The sequence below is a fragment of the Ammospiza caudacuta genome, chromosome 18 (genome assembly GCF_027887145.1).
Source record: "Ammospiza caudacuta isolate bAmmCau1 chromosome 18, bAmmCau1.pri, whole genome shotgun sequence".
Classification (NCBI taxonomy): Eukaryota; Metazoa; Chordata; class Aves; order Passeriformes; family Passerellidae; genus Ammospiza; species Ammospiza caudacuta.
Genome location: NC_080610.1, coordinates 641840 through 658902, shown reverse-complemented (window position 1 = coordinate 658902; position 17063 = coordinate 641840).

The window sequence follows — 17063 nt, the reverse complement described above, 5'->3', positions numbered from 1 at the left end:
CACCAGGCTGATTTACCTTCCCAGGGTTACTGTTAGGCTTAGGCCTAGGGCTAGGATTTTTAAAACTAGGAAGCCCTTAGCTCCAGGCACACTGCAGCTGTTCAAGGCATCCCAAGGGGAGTACAAAAGTGCAACAACATGGCAGCTTTCACAGCTTTTTCCATGGCCCCATCCCTATACCTAGGCTGATTTATCTGCCTAGGGTTAGGGTTAGGCTTCAGCCTAGGGCTTGGATTTCTTTAACCAGGAAGCCCTGTGCTCCAAGCACACTGCAGCTGTGAAAGGCAACCCAAGCGGAGTGCAGAAGTGCCACAACATGGCTGCTTTCACAGCTTTTTCCTTAGGTAGAACCCTAATACCCGGCTGATTTACCTTCCTAGGGTTACTGTTAGGCTTAGGCCTAGGACTTTTAAAACCAGGAAGCCCTGGGCTCCAGGCACACTGCAGCTGCGAAAGGCATCCCAAGGGGAGCGCAAAAGTGACGCAACTTGGCTGCCACCACTGATATTTCCATGAGACCACCCCGAGCCATAGGCTTATTTTCCTTCCTAGGGTTAAGATTTGAGTTACGCCTAGGGTAAGGGTTCTATTAACCAGAAAGCCCTGAGTTCCAAGAACACAGCAGCTGCGAAGGACTACCCAAGAAGAGCGCAAAAGTACCACAACATGCCTGCCTCTACAGCTTTTTCCTTGGGGACATGCCTAATTCCTGGCTGATTTGCTTTTCTCGTCTTAGGGCTGGGGTTCGGCCTAGGGCTAGGATTTTTAAAATCAGGAAGCCCTGAGTTCCAGGCACACTGCAGCTGTGAAAGGCATCCAAAAGGGAGTGCAAAAGTGCCACAACATGGCTGCTTTCACGGCTTTTTCCTTGGCAAGAAGCTTAACACCAGGCTGATTTACCTTCCCAGGGTTACTGTTAGGCTTAGGCCTAGGGCTAGGATTTTTAAAACTAGGAAGCCCTTAGCTCCAGGCACACTGCAGCTGTTCAAGGCATCCCAAGGGGAGTACAAAAGTGCAACAACATGGCAGCTTTCACAGCTTTTTCGTTGGCGCTATCCCTATACCTAGGCTGATTTATCTGCCTAGGGTTATGGTTAGGGTTCTGCCTAGGGCTTGGATTTTTTTAACCAGGAAGCCCTGAGTTCCAGGCTTACTTCATCTGCCAAAGGCATTCCAAAGGGAGCGCAGAAGTGCCACAACATGGCTGCTTTCACAGCTTTTGCCTTACGAAGAACCCTAATACCCGGCTGATTTACCTTCCCAGGGTTACTGTTAGGCTTAGGCCTAGGACTTTTAAAACCAGGAAGCCCTGGGCTCCAGGCACACTGCAGCTGCGAAAGGCATCCCAAGGGGAGCGCAAAAGTGACGCAACTTGGCTGCCACCACTGATATTTCCATGAGACCACCCTGAGCCATAGGCTGATTTTCCTTCCTAGGGTTAAGGTTTGAGTTACGCCTAGGGTAAGGGTTCTATTAACCAGAAAGCCCTGAGTTCCAAGAACACAGCAGCTGCGAAGGACTACCCAAGAAGAGCGCAAAAGTACCACAACATGCCTGCCTCCACAGCTTTTTCCTTGGGGACATGCCTAATTCCTGGCTGATTTGCCTTTCTCGTCTTAGGGTTGGGGTTCGGCCTAGGGCTAGGGTTTTTAAAATCAGGAAGCCCTGAGTTCCAGGCACACTGGAGCTGTGAAAGGCATCCAAAAGAGAGTGCAAAAGTGCCACAACATGGCTGCTTTCACGGCTTTTTCCTTGGCAAGAAGCCTAACACCAGGCTGATTTACCTTCCCAGGGTTACTGTTAGGCTTAGGCCTAGGGCTAGGATTTTTAAAACTAGGAAGCCCTTAGCTCCAGGCACACTGCAGCTATTCAAGGCATCCCAAGGGGAGTACAAAAGTGCAAACACATGGCAGCTTTCACAGCTTTTTCCTTGGCCCCATCCCTATACCTAGGCTGATTTATCTGCCTAGGGTTAGGGTTAGGGTTCAGCCTAGGGCTTGGATTTCTTTAACCAGGAAGCCCTGAGTTCCAGGCTTACTTCATCTGCCAAAGGCATTCCAAAGGGAGCGCAGAAGTGCCACAACATGGCTGCTTTCACGGCTTTTCCCTTAGGAAGAACCCTAATACCCGGCTGATTTACCTTCCCAGGGTTACTGTTAGGCTTAGGCCTAGGACTTTTAAAACCAGGAAGCCCTGGGCTCCAGGCACACTGCAGCTGCGAAAGGCATCCCAAGGGGAGCGCAAAAGTGACGCAACTTGGCTGCCACCACTGATATTTCCATGAGACCACCCCGAGCCATAGGCTGATTTTCCTTCCTAGGGTTAAGATTTGAGTTACGCCTAGGGTAAGGGTTCTATTAACCAGAAAGCCCTGAGTTCCAAGAACACAGCAGCTGCGAAGGACTACCCAAGAAGAGCGCAAAAGTACCACAACATGCCTGCCTCCACAGCTTTTTCCTTGGGGACATGCCTAATTCCTGGCTGATTTGCCTTTCTCGTCTTAGGGTTGGGGTTCGGCCTAGGGCTAGGATTTTTAAAATCAGGAAGCCCTGAGTTCCAGGCACACTGGAGCTGTGAAAGGCATCCAAAAGGGAGTGCAAAAGTGCCACAACATGGCTGCTTTCACGGCTTTTTCCTTGGCAAGAAGCTTAACACCAGGCTGATTTACCTTCCCAGGGTTACTGTTAGGCTTAGGCCTAGGGCTAGGATTTTTAAAACTAGGAAGCCCTTAGCTCCAGGCACACTGCAGCTGTTCAAGGCATCCCAAGGGGAGTACAAAAGTGCAAACACATGGCAGCTTTCACAGCTTTTTCCTTGGCACCATCCCTATACCTAGGCTGATTTATCTGCCTAGGGTTAGGGTTAGGGTTCAGCCTAGGGCTTGGATTTCTTTAACCAGGAAGCCCTGAGTTCCAGGCTTACTTCATCTGCCAAAGGCATTCCAAAGGGAGCGCAGAAGTGCCACAACATGGCTGCTTTCACGGCTTTTCCCTTAGGAAGAACCCTAATACCCGGCTGATTTACCTTCCCAGGGTTACTGTTAGGCTTAGGCCTAGGACATTTAAAATCAGGAAGCCCTGGGCTCCAGGCACACTGCAGCTGCGAAAGGCATCCCAAGGGGAGCGCAAAAGTGACGCAACATGGCTGCCACCACTGATATTTCCATGAGACCATCCCGAACCATAGGCTGATTTTCCTTCCTAGGGTTAAGGTTTGAGTTACGCCTAGGGTAAGGGTTCTATTAACCAGAAAGCCCTGAGTTCCAAGAACACAGCAGCTGCGAAGGACTACCCAAGAAGAGCGCAAAAGTACCACAACATGCCTGCCTCCACAGCTTTTTCCTTGGGGACATGCCTAATTCCTGGCTGATTTGCCTTTCTCGTCTTAGGGTTGGGGTTCCGCCTAGGGCCAGGGTTTTTAAAATCAGGAAGCCCTGAGTTCCAGGCACACTGGAGCTGTGAAAGGCATCCAAAAGGGAGTGCAAAAGTGCCACAACATGGCTGCTTTCACGGCTTTTTCCTTGGCAAGAAGCCTAACAGCAGGCTGATTTGCCTTCCCAGGGTTACTGTTAGGCTTAGGCCTAGGGCTAGGATTTTTAAAACTAGGAAGCCCTTAGCTCCAGGCACACTGCAGCTGTTCAAGGCATCCCAAGGGGAGTACAAAAGTGCAAACACATGGCAACTTTCACAGCTTTTTCCTTGGCCCTATCCCTATACCTAGGCTGATTTATCTGCCTAGGGTTAGGGTTAGGGTTCAGCCTAGGGGTTGGATTTTTTTAACCAGGAAGCCCTGTGCTCCAAGCACACTGCAGCTGTGAAGGCATCCCAAGAGGAGTGCAGAAGTGCCACAACATGGCTGCTTTCACAGCTTTTCCCTTAGGAAGAACCCTAATACCCGGCTGATTTACCTTCCCAGGGTTACTGTTAGGCTTAGGCCTAGGACTTTTAAAACCAGGAAGCCCTGGGCTCCAGGCACACTGCAGCTGCGAAAGGCATCCCAAGGGGAGCGCAAAAGTGACGCAACTTGGCTGCCACCACTGATATTTCCATGAGACCACCCCGAGCCATAGGCTGATTTTCCTTCCTAGGGTTAAGGTTTGAGTTACGCCTAGGGTAAGGGTTCTATTAACCAGAAAGCCCTGAGTTCCAAGAACACAGCAGCTGCGAAGGACTACCCAAGAAGAGCGCAAAAGTACCACAACATGCCTGCCTCCACAGCTTTTTCCTTGGGGACATGCCTAATTCCTGGCTGATTTGCCTTTCTCGTCTTAGGGCTGGGGTTCGGCCTAGGGCTAGGGTTTTTACAATCAGGAAGCCCTGAGTTCCAGGCACACTGGAGCTGTGAAAGGCATCCAAAAGGGAGCGCAAAAGTGCCACAACATGGCTGCTTTCACGGCTTTTTCCTTGGCAAGAAGCCTAACACCAGGCTGAATTACCTTCCCAGGGTTACTGTTAGGCTTAGGCCTAGGGCTAGGATTTTTAAAACTAGGAAGCCCTTAGCTCCAGGCACACTGCAGCTGTTCAAGGCATCCCAAGGGGAGTACAAAAGTGCAACAACATGGCAGCTTTCACAGCTTTTTCCATGGCCCCATCCCTATACCTAGGCTGATTTATCTGCCTAGGGTTAGGGTTAGGCTTCAGCCTAGGGCTTGGATTTCTTTAACCAGGAAGCCCTGTGCTCCAAGCACACTGCAGCTGTGAAAGGCAACCCAAGAGGAGTGCAGAAGTGCCACAACATGGCTGCTTTCACAGCTTTTTCCTTAGGAAGAACCCTAATACCCGGCTGATTTACCTTCCCAGGGTTACTGTTAGGCTTAGGCCTAGGACTTTTAAAACCAGGAAGCCCTGGGCTCCAGGCACACTGCAGCTGCGAAAGGCATCCCAAGGGGAGCGCAAAAGTGACGCAACTTGGCTGCCACCACTGATATTTCCATGAGACCATCCCGAGCCATAGGCTGATTTTCCTTCCTAGGCTTAAGGTTTGAGTTACGCCTAGGGTAAGGGTTCTATTAACCAGAAAGCCCTGAGTTCCAAGAACAGAGCAGCTGCGAAGGACTACCCAAGAAGAGCACAAAAGTACCACAACATGCCTGCCTCCACAGCTTTTTCCTTGGGGACATGCCTAATTCCTGGCTGATTTGCCTTTCTCGTCTTCGGGTTGGGGTTCGGCCTAGGGCTAGGGTTTTTAAAATCAGGAAGCCCTGAGTTCCAGGCACACTGGAGCTGTGAAAGGCATCCAAAAGGGAGTGCAAAAGTGCCACAACATGGCTGCTTTCACGGCTTTTTCCTTGGCAAGAAGCTTAACACCAGGCTGATTTACCTTCCCAGGGTTACTGTTAGGCTTAGGCCTAGGGCTAGGATTTTTAAAACTAGGAAGCCCTTAGCTCCAGGCACACTGCAGCTGTTCAAGGCATCCCAAGGGGAGTACAAAAGTGCAAACACATGGCAGCTTTCACAGCTTTTTCCTTGGCACCATCCCTATACCTAGGCTGATTTATCTGCCTAGGGTTAGGGTTAGGGTTCAGCCTAGGGCTTGGATTTCTTTAACCAGGAAGCCCTGAGTTCCAGGCTTACTTCATCTGCCAAAGGCATTCCAAAGGGAGCGCAGAAGTGCCACAACATGGCTGCTTTCACAGCTTTTTCCTTAGGAAGAACCCTAATACCCGGATGATTCACCTTCCCAGGGTTACTGTTAGGCTTAGGCCTAGGACTTTTAAAACCAGGAAGCCCTGGGCTCCAGGCACACTGCAGCTGCGAAAGGCATCCCAAGGGGAGCGCAAAAGTGACGCAACTTGGCTGCCACCACTGATATTTCCATGAGACCACCCCGAGCCATAGGCTGATTTTCCTTCCTAGGGTTAAGGTTTGAGTTACGCCTAGGGTAAGGGTTCTATTAACCAGAAAGCCCTGAGTTCCAAGAACACAGCAGCTGCGAAGGACTACCCAAGAAGAGCGCAAAAGTACCACAACATGCCTGCCTCCACAGCTTTTTCCTTGGGGACATGCCTAATTCCTGGCTGATTTGCCTTTCTCGTCTTAGGGCTGGGGTTCGGCCTAGGGCTAGGGTTTTTACAATCAGGAAGCCCTGAGTTCCAGGCACACTGGAGCTGTGAAAGGCATCCAAAAGAGAGTGCAAATGTGCCACAACATGGCTGCTTTCACGGCTTTTTCCTTGGCAAGAAGCCTAACACCAGGCTGATTTACCTCCCCAGGGGTACTGTTAGGCTTAGGCCTAGGGCTAGGATTTTTAAAACTAGGAAGCCCTTAGCTCCAAGCACACTGCAGCTGTTCAAGGCATCCCAAGGGGAGTACAAAAGTGCAAACACATGGCAGCTTTCACAGCTTTTTCCTTGGCACCATCCCTATACCTAGGCTGATTTATCTGCCTAGGGTTAGGGTTAGGGTTCAGCCTAGGGCTTGGATTTCTTTAACCAGGAAGCCCTGAGTTCCAGGCTTACTTAATCAGCCAAAGGCATTCCAAAGGGAGCGCAGAAGTGCCACAACATGGCTGCTTTCACGGCTTTTCCCTTAGGAAGAACCCTAATACCCGGCTGATTTACCTTCCCAGGGTTACTGTTAGGCTTAGGCCTAGGACTTTTAAAACCAGGAAGCCCTGGGCTCCAGGCACACTGCAGCTGCGAAAGGCATCCCAAGGGGAGCGCAAAAGTGACGCAACTTGGCTGCCACCACTGATATTTCCATGAGACCACCCCGACCCATAGGCTGATTTTCCTTCCTAGGGTTAAGGTTTGAGTTACGCCTAGGGTAAGGGTTCTATTAACCAGAAAGCCCTGAGTTCCAAGAACACAGCAGCTGCGAAGGACTACCCAAGAAGAGCGCAAAAGTACCACAACATGCCTGCCTCCACAGCTTTTTCCTTGGGGACATGCCTAATTCCTGGCTGATTTGCCTTTCTCGTCTTAGGGTTGGGGTTCGGCCTAGGGCTAGGGTTTTTAAAATCAGGAAGCCCTGAGTTCCAGGCACACTGGAGCTGTGAAAGGCATCCAAAAGAGAGTGCAAAAGTGCCACAACATGGCTGCTTTCACGGCTTTTTCCTTGGCAAGAAGCCTAACACCAGGCTGATTTACCTTCCCAGGGTTACTGTTAGGCTTAGGCCTAGGGCTAGGATTTTTAAAACTAGGAAGCCCTTAGCTCCAGGCACACTGCAGCTATTCAAGGCATCCCAAGGGGAGTACAAAAGTGCAAACACATGGCAGCTTTCACAGCTTTTTCCTTGGCACCATCCCTATACCTAGGCTGATTTATCTGCCTAGGGTTAGGGTTAGGGTTCAGCCTAGGGCTTGGATTTCTTTAACCAGGAAGCCCTGAGTTGCAGTCTTACTTCATCTGCCAAAGGCATTCCAAAGGGAGCGCAGAAGTGCCACAACATGGCTGCTTTCACGGCTTTTCCCTTAGGAAGAACCCTAATACCCGGCTGATTTACCTTCCCAGGGTTACTGTTAGGCTTAGGCCTAGGACTTTTAAAACCAGGAAGCCCTGGGCTCCAGGCACACTGCAGCTGCGAAAGGCATCCCAAGGGGAGCGCAAAAGTGACGCAACTTGGCTGCCACCACTGATATTTCCATGAGACCACCCCGAGACATAGGCTTATTTTCCTTCCTAGGGTTAAGGTTTGAGTTACGCCTAGGGTAAGGGTTCTATTAACCAGAAAGCCCTGAGTTCCAAGAACACAGCAGCTGCGAAGGACTACCCAAGAAGAGCGCAAAAGTACCACAACATGCCTGCCTCCACAGCTTTTTCCTTGGGGACATGCCTAATTCCTGGCTGATTTGCCTTTCTCGTCTTAGGGCTGGGGTTCGGCCTAGGGCTAGGATTTTTAAAATCAGGAAGCCCTGAGTTCCAGGCACACTGGAGCTGTGAAAGGCATCCAAAAGGGAGTGCAAAAGTGCCACAACATGGCTGCTTTCACGGCTTTTTCCTTGGCAAGAAGCTTAACAGCAGGCTGATTTACCTTCCCAGGGTTACTGTTAGGCTTAGGCCTAGGGCTAGGATTTTTAAAACTAGGAAGCCCTTAGCTCCAGGCACACTGCAGCTGTTCAAGGCATCCCAAGGGGAGTACAAAAGTGCAAACCCATGGCAGCTTTCACAGCTTTTTCGTTGGCGCTATCCCTATACCTAGGCTGATTTATCTGCCTAGGGTTATGGTTAGGGTTCTGCCTAGGGCTTGGATTTTTTTAACCAGGAAGCCCTGTGCTCCAAGCACACTGCAGCTGTGAAAGGCATCCCAAGAGGAGTGCAGAAGTGCCACAACATGGCTGCTTTCACAGCTTTTTCCTTAGGAAGAACCCTAATACCCGGCTGATTTACCTTCCCAGGGTTACTGTTAGGCTTAGGCCTAGGACTTTTAAAACCAGGAAGCCCTGGGCTCCAGGCACACTGCAGCTGCCAAAGGCATCCCAAGGGGAGCGCAAAAGTGACACAACTTGGCTGCCACCACTGATATTTCCATGAGACCACCCTGAGCCATAGGCTGATTTTCCTTCCTAGGGTTAAGGTTTGAGTTACGCCTAGGGTAAGGGTTCTATTAACCAGAAAGCCCTGAGTTCCAAGAACACAGCAGCTGCGAAGGACTACCCAAGAAGAGCGCAAAAGTACCACAACATGCCTGCCTCCACAGCTTTTTCCTTGGGGACATGCCTAATTCCTGGCTGATTTGCCTTTCTCGTCTTAGGGTTGGGGTTCGGCCTAGGGCTAGGGTTTTTAAAATCAGGAAGCCCTGAGTTCCAGGCACACTGGAGCTGTGAAAGGCATCCAAAAGAGAGTGCAAAAGTGCCACAACATGGCTGCTTTCACGGCTTTTTCCTTGGCAAGAAGCCTAACACCAGGCTGATTTACCTTCCCAGGGTTACTGTTAGGCTTAGGCCTAGGGCTAGGATTTTTAAAACTAGGAAGCCCTTAGCTCCAGGCACACTGCAGCTATTCAAGGCATCCCAAGGAGAGTACAAAAGTGCAAACACATGGCAGCTTTCACAGCTTTTTCCTTGGCACCATCCCTATACCTAGGCTGATTTATCTGCCTAGGGTTAGGGTTAGGGTTCAGCCTAGGGCTTGGATTTCTTTAACCAGGAAGCCCTGAGTTCCAGGCTTACTTCATCTGCCAAAGGCATTCCAAAGGGAGCGCAGAAGTGCCACAACATGGCTGCTTTCACGGCTTTTCCCTTAGGAAGAACCCTAATACCCGGCTGATTTACCTTCCCAGGGTTACTGTTAGGCTTAGGCCTAGGACTTTTAAAACCAGGAAGCCCTGGGCTCCAGGCACACTGCAGCTGCGAAAGGCATCCCAAGGGGAGCGCAAAAGTGACGCAACTTGGCTGCCACCACTGATATTTCCATGAGACCACCCCGAGCCATAGGCTTATTTTCCTTCCTAGGGTTAAGATTTGAGTTACGCCTAGGGTAAGGGTTCTATTAACCAGAAAGCCCTGAGTTCCAAGAACACAGCAGCTGCGAAGGACTACCCAAGAAGAGCGCAAAAGTACCACAACATGCCTGCCTCCACAGCTTTTTCCTTGGGGACATGCCTAATTCCTGGCTGATTTGCCTTTCTCGTCTTAGGGCTGGGGTTCGGCCTAGGGCTAGGATTTTTAAAATCAGGAAGCCCTGAGTTCCAGGCACACTGGAGCTGTGAAAGGCATCCAAAAGGGAGTGCAAAAGTGCCACAACATGGCTGCTTTCACGGCTTTTTCCTTGGCAAGAAGCTTAACACCAGGCTGATTTACCTTCCCAGGGTTACTGTTAGGCTTAGGCCTAGGGCTAGGATTTTTAAAACTAGGAAGCCCTTAGCTCCAGGCACACTGCAGCTGTTCAAAGCATCCCAAGGGGAGTACAAAAGTGCAAACCCATGGCAGCTTTCACAGCTTTTTCCTTGGCGCCATCCCTATACCTAGGCTGATTTATCTGCCTAGGGTTATGGTTAGGGTTCTGCCTAGGGCTTGGATTTTTTTAACCAGGAAGCCCTGTGCTCCAAGCACACTGCAGCTGTGAAAGGCATCCCAAGAGGAGTGCAGAAGTGCCACAACATGGCTGCTTTCACAGCTTTTTCCTTAGGAAGAACCCTAATACCCGGCTGATTTACCTTCCCAGGGTTACTGTTAGGCTTAGGCCTAGGACTTTTAAAACCAGGAAGCCCTGGGCTCCAGGCACACTGCAGCTGCGAAAGGCATCCCAAGGGGAGCGCAAAAGTGACGCAACTTGGCTGCCACCACTGATATTTCCATGAGACCACCCCGAGCCATAGGCTGATTTTCCTTCCTAGGGTTAAGGTTTGAGTTACGCCTAGGGTAAGGGTTCTATTAACCAGAAAGCCCTGAGTTCCAAGAACACAGCAGCTGCGAAGGACTACCCAAGAAGAGCGCAAAAGTACCACAACATGCCTGCCTCCACAGCTTTTTCCTTGGGGACATGCCTAATTCCTGGCTGATTTGCCTTTCTCGTCTTAGGGTTGGGGTTCGGCCTAGGGCTAGGGTTTTTAAAATCAGGAAGCCCTGAGTTCCAGGCACACTGGAGCTGTGAAAGGCATCCAAAAGAGAGTGCAAAAGTGCCACAACATGGCTGCTTTCACGGCTTTTTCCTTGGCAAGAAGCCTAACACCAGGCTGATTTACCTTCCCAGGGTTACTGTTAGGCTTAGGCCTAGGGCTAGGATTTTTAAAACTAGGAAGCCCTTAGCTCCAGGCACACTGCAGCTGTTCAAGGCATCCCAAGGGGAGTACAAAAGTGCAAACACATGGCAGCTTTCACAGCTTTTTCCTTGGCACCATCCCTATACCTAGGCTGATTTATCTGCCTAGGGTTAGGGTTAGGGTTCAGCCTAGGGCTTGGATTTCTTTAACCAGGAAGCCCTGAGTTCCAGGCTTACTTCATCTGCCAAAGGCATTCCAAAGGGAGCGCAGAAGTGCCACAACATGGCTGCTTTCACGGCTTTTCCCTTAGGAAGAACCCTAATACCCGGCTGATTTACCTTCCCAGGGTTACTGTTAGGCTTAGGCCTAGGACTTTTAAAACCAGGAAGCCCTGGGCTCCAGGCACACTGCAGCTGCGAAAGGCATCCCAAGGGGAGCGCAAAAGTGACGCAACTTGGCTGCCACCACTGATATTTCCATGAGACCATCCCGAACCATAGGCTGATTTTCCTTCCTAGGGTTAAGGTTTGTGTTACGCCTAGGGTAAGGGTTCTATTAACCAGAAAGCCCTGAGTTCCAAGAACACAGCAGCTGCGAAGGACTACCCAAGAAGAGCGCAAAAGTACCACAACATGCCTGCCTCCACAGCTTTTTCCTTGGGGACATGCCTAATTCCTGGCTGATTTGCCTTTCTCGTCTTAGGGTTGGGGTTCCGCCTGGGGCCAGGGTTTTTAAAATCAGGAAGCCCTGAGTTCCAGGCACACTGGAGCTGTGAAAGGCATCCAAAAGGGAGTGCAAAAGTGCCACAACATGGCTGCTTTCACGGCTTTTTCCTTGGCAAGAAGCTTAACAGCAGGCTGATTTACCTTCCCAGGGTTACTGTTAGGCTTAGGCCTAGGGCTAGGATTTTTAAAACTAGGAAGCCCTTAGCTCCAGGCACACTGCAGCTGTTCAAGGCATCCCAAGGGGAGTACAAAAGTGCAAACACATGGCAGCTTTCACAGCTTTTTCCATGGCCCTATCCCTATACCTAGGCTGATTTATCTGCCTAGGGTTAGGGTTAGGGTTCAGCCTAGGGGTTGGATTTTTTTAACCAGGAAGCCCTGTGCTCCAAGCACACTGCAGCTGTGTAAGGCATCCCAAGTGGAGTGCAGAAGTGCCACAACATGGCTGCTTTCACGGCTTTTCCCTTAGGAAGAACCCTAATACCCGGCTGATTTACCTTCCCAGGGTTACTGTTAGGCTTAGGCCTAGGACTTTTAAAACCAGGAAGCCCTGGGCTCCAGGCACACTGCAGCTGCGAAAGGCATCCCAAGGGGAGCGCAAAAGTGACGCAACTTGGCTGCCACCACTGATATTTCCATGAGACCACCCCGACCCATAGGCTGATTTTCCTTCCTAGGCTTAAGGTTTGAGTTACGCCTAGGGTAAGGGTTCTATTAACCAGAAAGCCCTGAGTTCCAAGAACACAGCAGCTGCGAAGGACTACCCAAGAAGAGCGCAAAAGTACCACAACATGCCTGCCTCCACAGCTTTTTCCTTGGGGACATGCCTAATTCCTGGCTGATTTGCCTTTCTCGTCTTAGGGTTGGGGTTCGGCCTAGGGCTAGGGTTTTTAAAATCAGGAAGCCCTGAGTTCCAGGCACACTGGAGCTGTGAAAGGCATCCAAAAGAGAGTGCAAAAGTGCCACAACATGGCTGCTTTCACGGCTTTTTCCTTGGCAAGAAGCCTAACACCAGGCTGATTTCCCTTCCCAGGGTTACTGTTAGGCTTAGGCCTAGGGCTAGGATTTTTAAAACTAGGAAGCCCTTAGCTCCAAGCACACTGCAGCTGTTCAAGGCATCCCAAGGGGAGTACAAAAGTGCAAACACATGGCAGCTTTCACAGCTTTTTCCTTGGCCCCATCCCTATACCTAGGCTGATTTATCTGCCTAGGGTTAGGGTTAGGCTTCAACCTAGGGCTTGGATTTCTTTAACCAGGAAGCCCTGAGTTCCAGGCTTACTTAATCTGCCAAAGGCATTCCAAAGGGAGCGCAGAAGTGCCACAACATGGCTGCTTTCACGGCTTTTCCCTTAGGAAGAACCCTAATACCCGGCTGATTTACCTTCCCAGGGTTACTGTTAGGCTTAGGCCTAGGACTTTTAAAACCAGGAAGCCCTGGGCTCCAGGCACACTGCAGCTGCGAAAGGCATCCCAAGGGGAGCGCAAAAGTGACGCAACTTGGCTGCCACCAGTGATATTTCCATGAGACCACCCTGAGCCATAGGCTGATTTTCCTTCCTAGGGTTAAGGTTTGAGTTACGCCTAGGGTAAGGGTTCTATTAACCAGAAAGCCCTGAGTTCCAAGAACACAGCAGCTGCGAAGGACTAGCCAAGAAGAGCGCAAAAGTACCACAACATGCCTGCCTCCACAGCTTTTTCCTTGGGGACATGCCTAATTCCTGGCTGATTTGCCTTTCTCGTCTTAGGGTTGGGGTTCGGCCTAGGGCTAGGGTTTTTAAAATCAGGAAGCCCTGAGTTCCAGGCACACTGGAGCTGTGAAAGGCATCCAAAAGAGAGTGCAAAAGTGCCACAACATGGCTGCTTTCACGGCTTTTTCCTTGGCAAGAAGCTTAACACCAGGCTGATTTACCTTCCCAGGGTTACTGTTAGGCTTAGGCCTAGGGCTAGGATTTTTAAAACTAGGAAGCCCTTAGCTCCAGGCACACTGCAGCTGTTCAAGGCATCCCAAGGGGAGTACAAAAGTGCAACAACATGGCAGCTTTCACAGCTTTTTCCATGGCCCCATCCCTATACCTAGGCTGATTTATCTGCCTAGGGTTAGGGTTAGGGTTCAGCCTAGGGCTTGGATTTTTTTAACCAGGAAGCCCTGTGCTCCAAGCACACTGCAGCTGTGAAAGGCATCCCAAGCGGAGTGCAGAAGTGCCACAACATGGCTGCTTTCCAGCTTTTTCCTTAGGAAGAACCCTAATACCCGGCTGATTTACCTTCCCAGGGTTACTGTTAGGCTTAGGCCTAGGACTTTTAAAACCAGGAAGCCCTGGGCTCCAGGCACACTGCAGCTGCGAAAGGCATCCCAAGGGGAGCGCAAAAGTGACGCAACATGGCTGCAACAACTGATATTTCCATGAGACCATCCCGAACCATAGGCTGATTTTCCTTCCTAGGGTTAAGGTTTGAGTTACGCCTAGGGTAAGGGTTCTATTAACCAGAAAGCCCTGAGTTCCAAGAACACAGCAGCTGCGAAGGACTACCCAAGAAGAGCGCAAAAGTACCACAACATGCCTGCCTCCACAGCTTTTTCCTTGGGGACATGCCTAATTCCTGGCTGATTTGCCTTTCTCGTCTTAGGGCTGGGGTTCGGCCTAGGGCTAGGGTTTTTAAAATCAGGAAGCCCTGAGTTCCAGGCACACTGGAGCTGTGAAAGGCATCCAAAAGGGAGTGCAAAAGTGCCACAACATGGCTGCTTTCACGGCTTTTTCCTTGGCAAGAAGCTTAACACCAGGCTGATTTACCTTCCCAGGGTTACTGTTAGGCTTAGGCCTAGGGCTAGGATTTTTAAAACTAGGAAGCCCTTAGCTCCAGGCACACTGCAGCTGTTCAAGGCATCCCAAGGGGAGTACAAAAGTGCAAACACATGGCAGCTTTCACAGCTTTTTCCTTGGCACCATCCCTATACCTAGGCTGATTTATCTGCCTAGGGTTAGGGTTAGGGTTCAGCCTAGGGCTTGGATTTCTTTAACCAGGAAGCCCTGAGTTCCAGGCTTACTTCATCTGCCAAAGGCATTCCAAAGGGAGCGCAGAAGTGCCACAACATGGCTGCTTTCACGGCTTTTCCCTTAGGAAGAACCCTAATACCCGGCTGATTTACCTTCCCAGGGTTACTGTTAGGCTTAGGCCTAGGACTTTTAAAACCAGGAAGCCCTGGGCTCCAGGCACACTGCAGCTGCGAAAGGCATCCCAAGGGGAGCGCAAAAGTGACGCAACTTGGCTGCCACCACTGATATTTCCATGAGACCACCCCGAGCCATAGGCTGATTTTCCTTCCTAGGCTTAAGGTTTGAGTTACGCCTAGGGTAAGGGTTCTATTAACCAGAAAGCCCTGAGTTCCAAGAACACAGCAGCTGCGAAGGACTACCCAAGAAGAGCGCAAAAGTACCACAACATGCCTGCCTCCACAGCTTTTTCCTTGGGGACATGCCTAATTCCTGGCTGATTTGCCTTTCTCGTCTTAGGGTTGGGGTTCGGCCTAGGGCTAGGGTTTTTAAAATCAGGAAGCCCTGAGTTCCAGGCACACTGGAGCTGTGAAAGGCATCCAAAAGAGAGTGCAAATGTGCCACAACATGGCTGCTTTCACGGCTTTTTCCTTGGCAAGAAGCCTAACACCAGGCTGATTTACCTCCCCAGGGGTACTGTTAGGCTTAGGCCTAGGGCTAGGATTTTTAAAACTAGGAAGCCCTTAGCTCCAAGCACACTGCAGCTGTTCAAGGCATCCCAAGGGGAGTACAAAAGTGCAAACACATGGCAGCTTTCACAGCTTTTTCCTTGGCACCATCCCTATACCTAGGCTGATTTATCTGCCTAGGTTTAGGGTTAGGGTTCAGCCTAGGGCTTGGATTTCTTTAACCAGGAAGCCCTGAGTTCCAGGCTTACTTAATCAGCCAAAGGCATTCCAAAGGGAGCGCAGAAGTGCCACAACATGGCTGCTTTCACGGCTTTTCCCTTAGGAAGAACCCTAATACCCGGCTGATTTACCTTCCCAGGGTTACTGTTAGGCTTAGGCCTAGGACTTTTAAAACCAGGAAGCCCTGGGCTCCAGGCACACTGCAGCTGCGAAAGGCATCCCAAGGGGAGCGCAAAAGTGACGCAACTTGGCTGCCACCACTGATATTTCCATGAGACCACCCTGAGCCATAGGCTGATTTTCCTTCCTAGGGTTAAGGTTTGAGTTACGCCTAGGGTAAGGGTTCTATTAACCAGAAAGCCCTGAGTTCCAAGAACACAGCAGCTGCGAAGGACTAGCCAAGAAGAGCGCAAAAGTACCACAACATGCCTGCCTCCACAGCTTTTTCCTTGGGGACATGCCTAATTCCTGGCTGATTTGCCTTTCTCGTCTTAGGGTTGGGGTTCGGCCTAGGGCTAGGGTTTTTAAAATCAGGAAGCCCTGAGTTCCAGGCACACTGGAGCTGTGAAAGGCATCCAAAAGAGAGTGCAAAAGTGCCACAACATGGCTGCTTTCACGGCTTTTTCCTTGGCAAGAAGCCTAACACCAGGCTGATTTACCTTCCCAGGGTTACTGTTAGGCTTAGGCCTAGGGCTAGGATTTTTAAAACTAGGAAGCCCTTAGCTCCAGGCACACTGCAGCTATTCAAGGCATCCCAAGGGGAGTGCAAAAGTGCAAACACATGGCAGCTTTCACAGCTTTTTCCTTGGCACCATCCCTATACCTAGGCTGATTTATCTGCCTAGGGTTAGGGTTAGGCTTCAGCCTAGGGCTTGGATTTCTTTAACCAGGAAGCCCTGAGTTCCAGTCTTACTTCATCTGCCAAAGGCATTCCAAAGGGAGCGCAGAAGTGCCACAACATGGCTGCTTTCACGGCTTTTCCCTTAGGAAGAACCCTAATACCCGGCTGATTTACCTTCCCAGGGTTACTGTTAGGCTTAGGCCTAGGACTTTTAAAACCAGGAAGCCCTGGGCTCCAGGCACACTGCAGCTGCGAAAGGCATCCCAAGGGGAGCGCAAAAGTGACGCAACTTGGCTGCCACCACTGATATTTCCATGAGACCACCCCGAGCCATAGGCTTATTTTCCTTCCTAGGGTTAAGGTTTGAGTTACGCCTAGGGTAAGGGTTCTATTAACCAGAAAGCCCTGAGTTCCAAGAACACAGCAGCTGCGAAGGACTACCCAAGAAGAGCGCAAAAGTACCACAACATGCCTGCCTCCACAGCTTTTTCCTTGGGGACATGCCTAATTCCTGGCTGATTTGCCTTTCTCGTCTTAGGGCTGGTGTTCGGCCTAGGGCTAGGATTTTTAAAATCAGGAAGCCCTGAGTTCCAGGCACACTGGAGCTGTGAAAGGCATCCAAAAGGGAGTGCAAAAGTGCCACAACATGGCTGCTTTCACGGCTTTTTCCTTGGCAAGAAGCTTAACAGCAGGCTGATTTACCTTCCCAGGGTTACTGTTAGGCTTAGGCCTAGGGCTAGGATTTTTAAAACTAGGAAGCCCTTAGCTCCAGGCACACTGCAGCTGTTCAAGGCATCCCAAGGGGAGTACAAAAGTGCAAACCCATGGCAGCTTTCACAGCTTTTTCGTTGGCGCTATCCCTATACCTAGGCTGATTTATCTGCCTAGGGTTATGGTTAGGGTTCTGCCTAGGGCTTGGATTTTTTTAACCAGGAAGCCCTGTGCTCCAAGCACA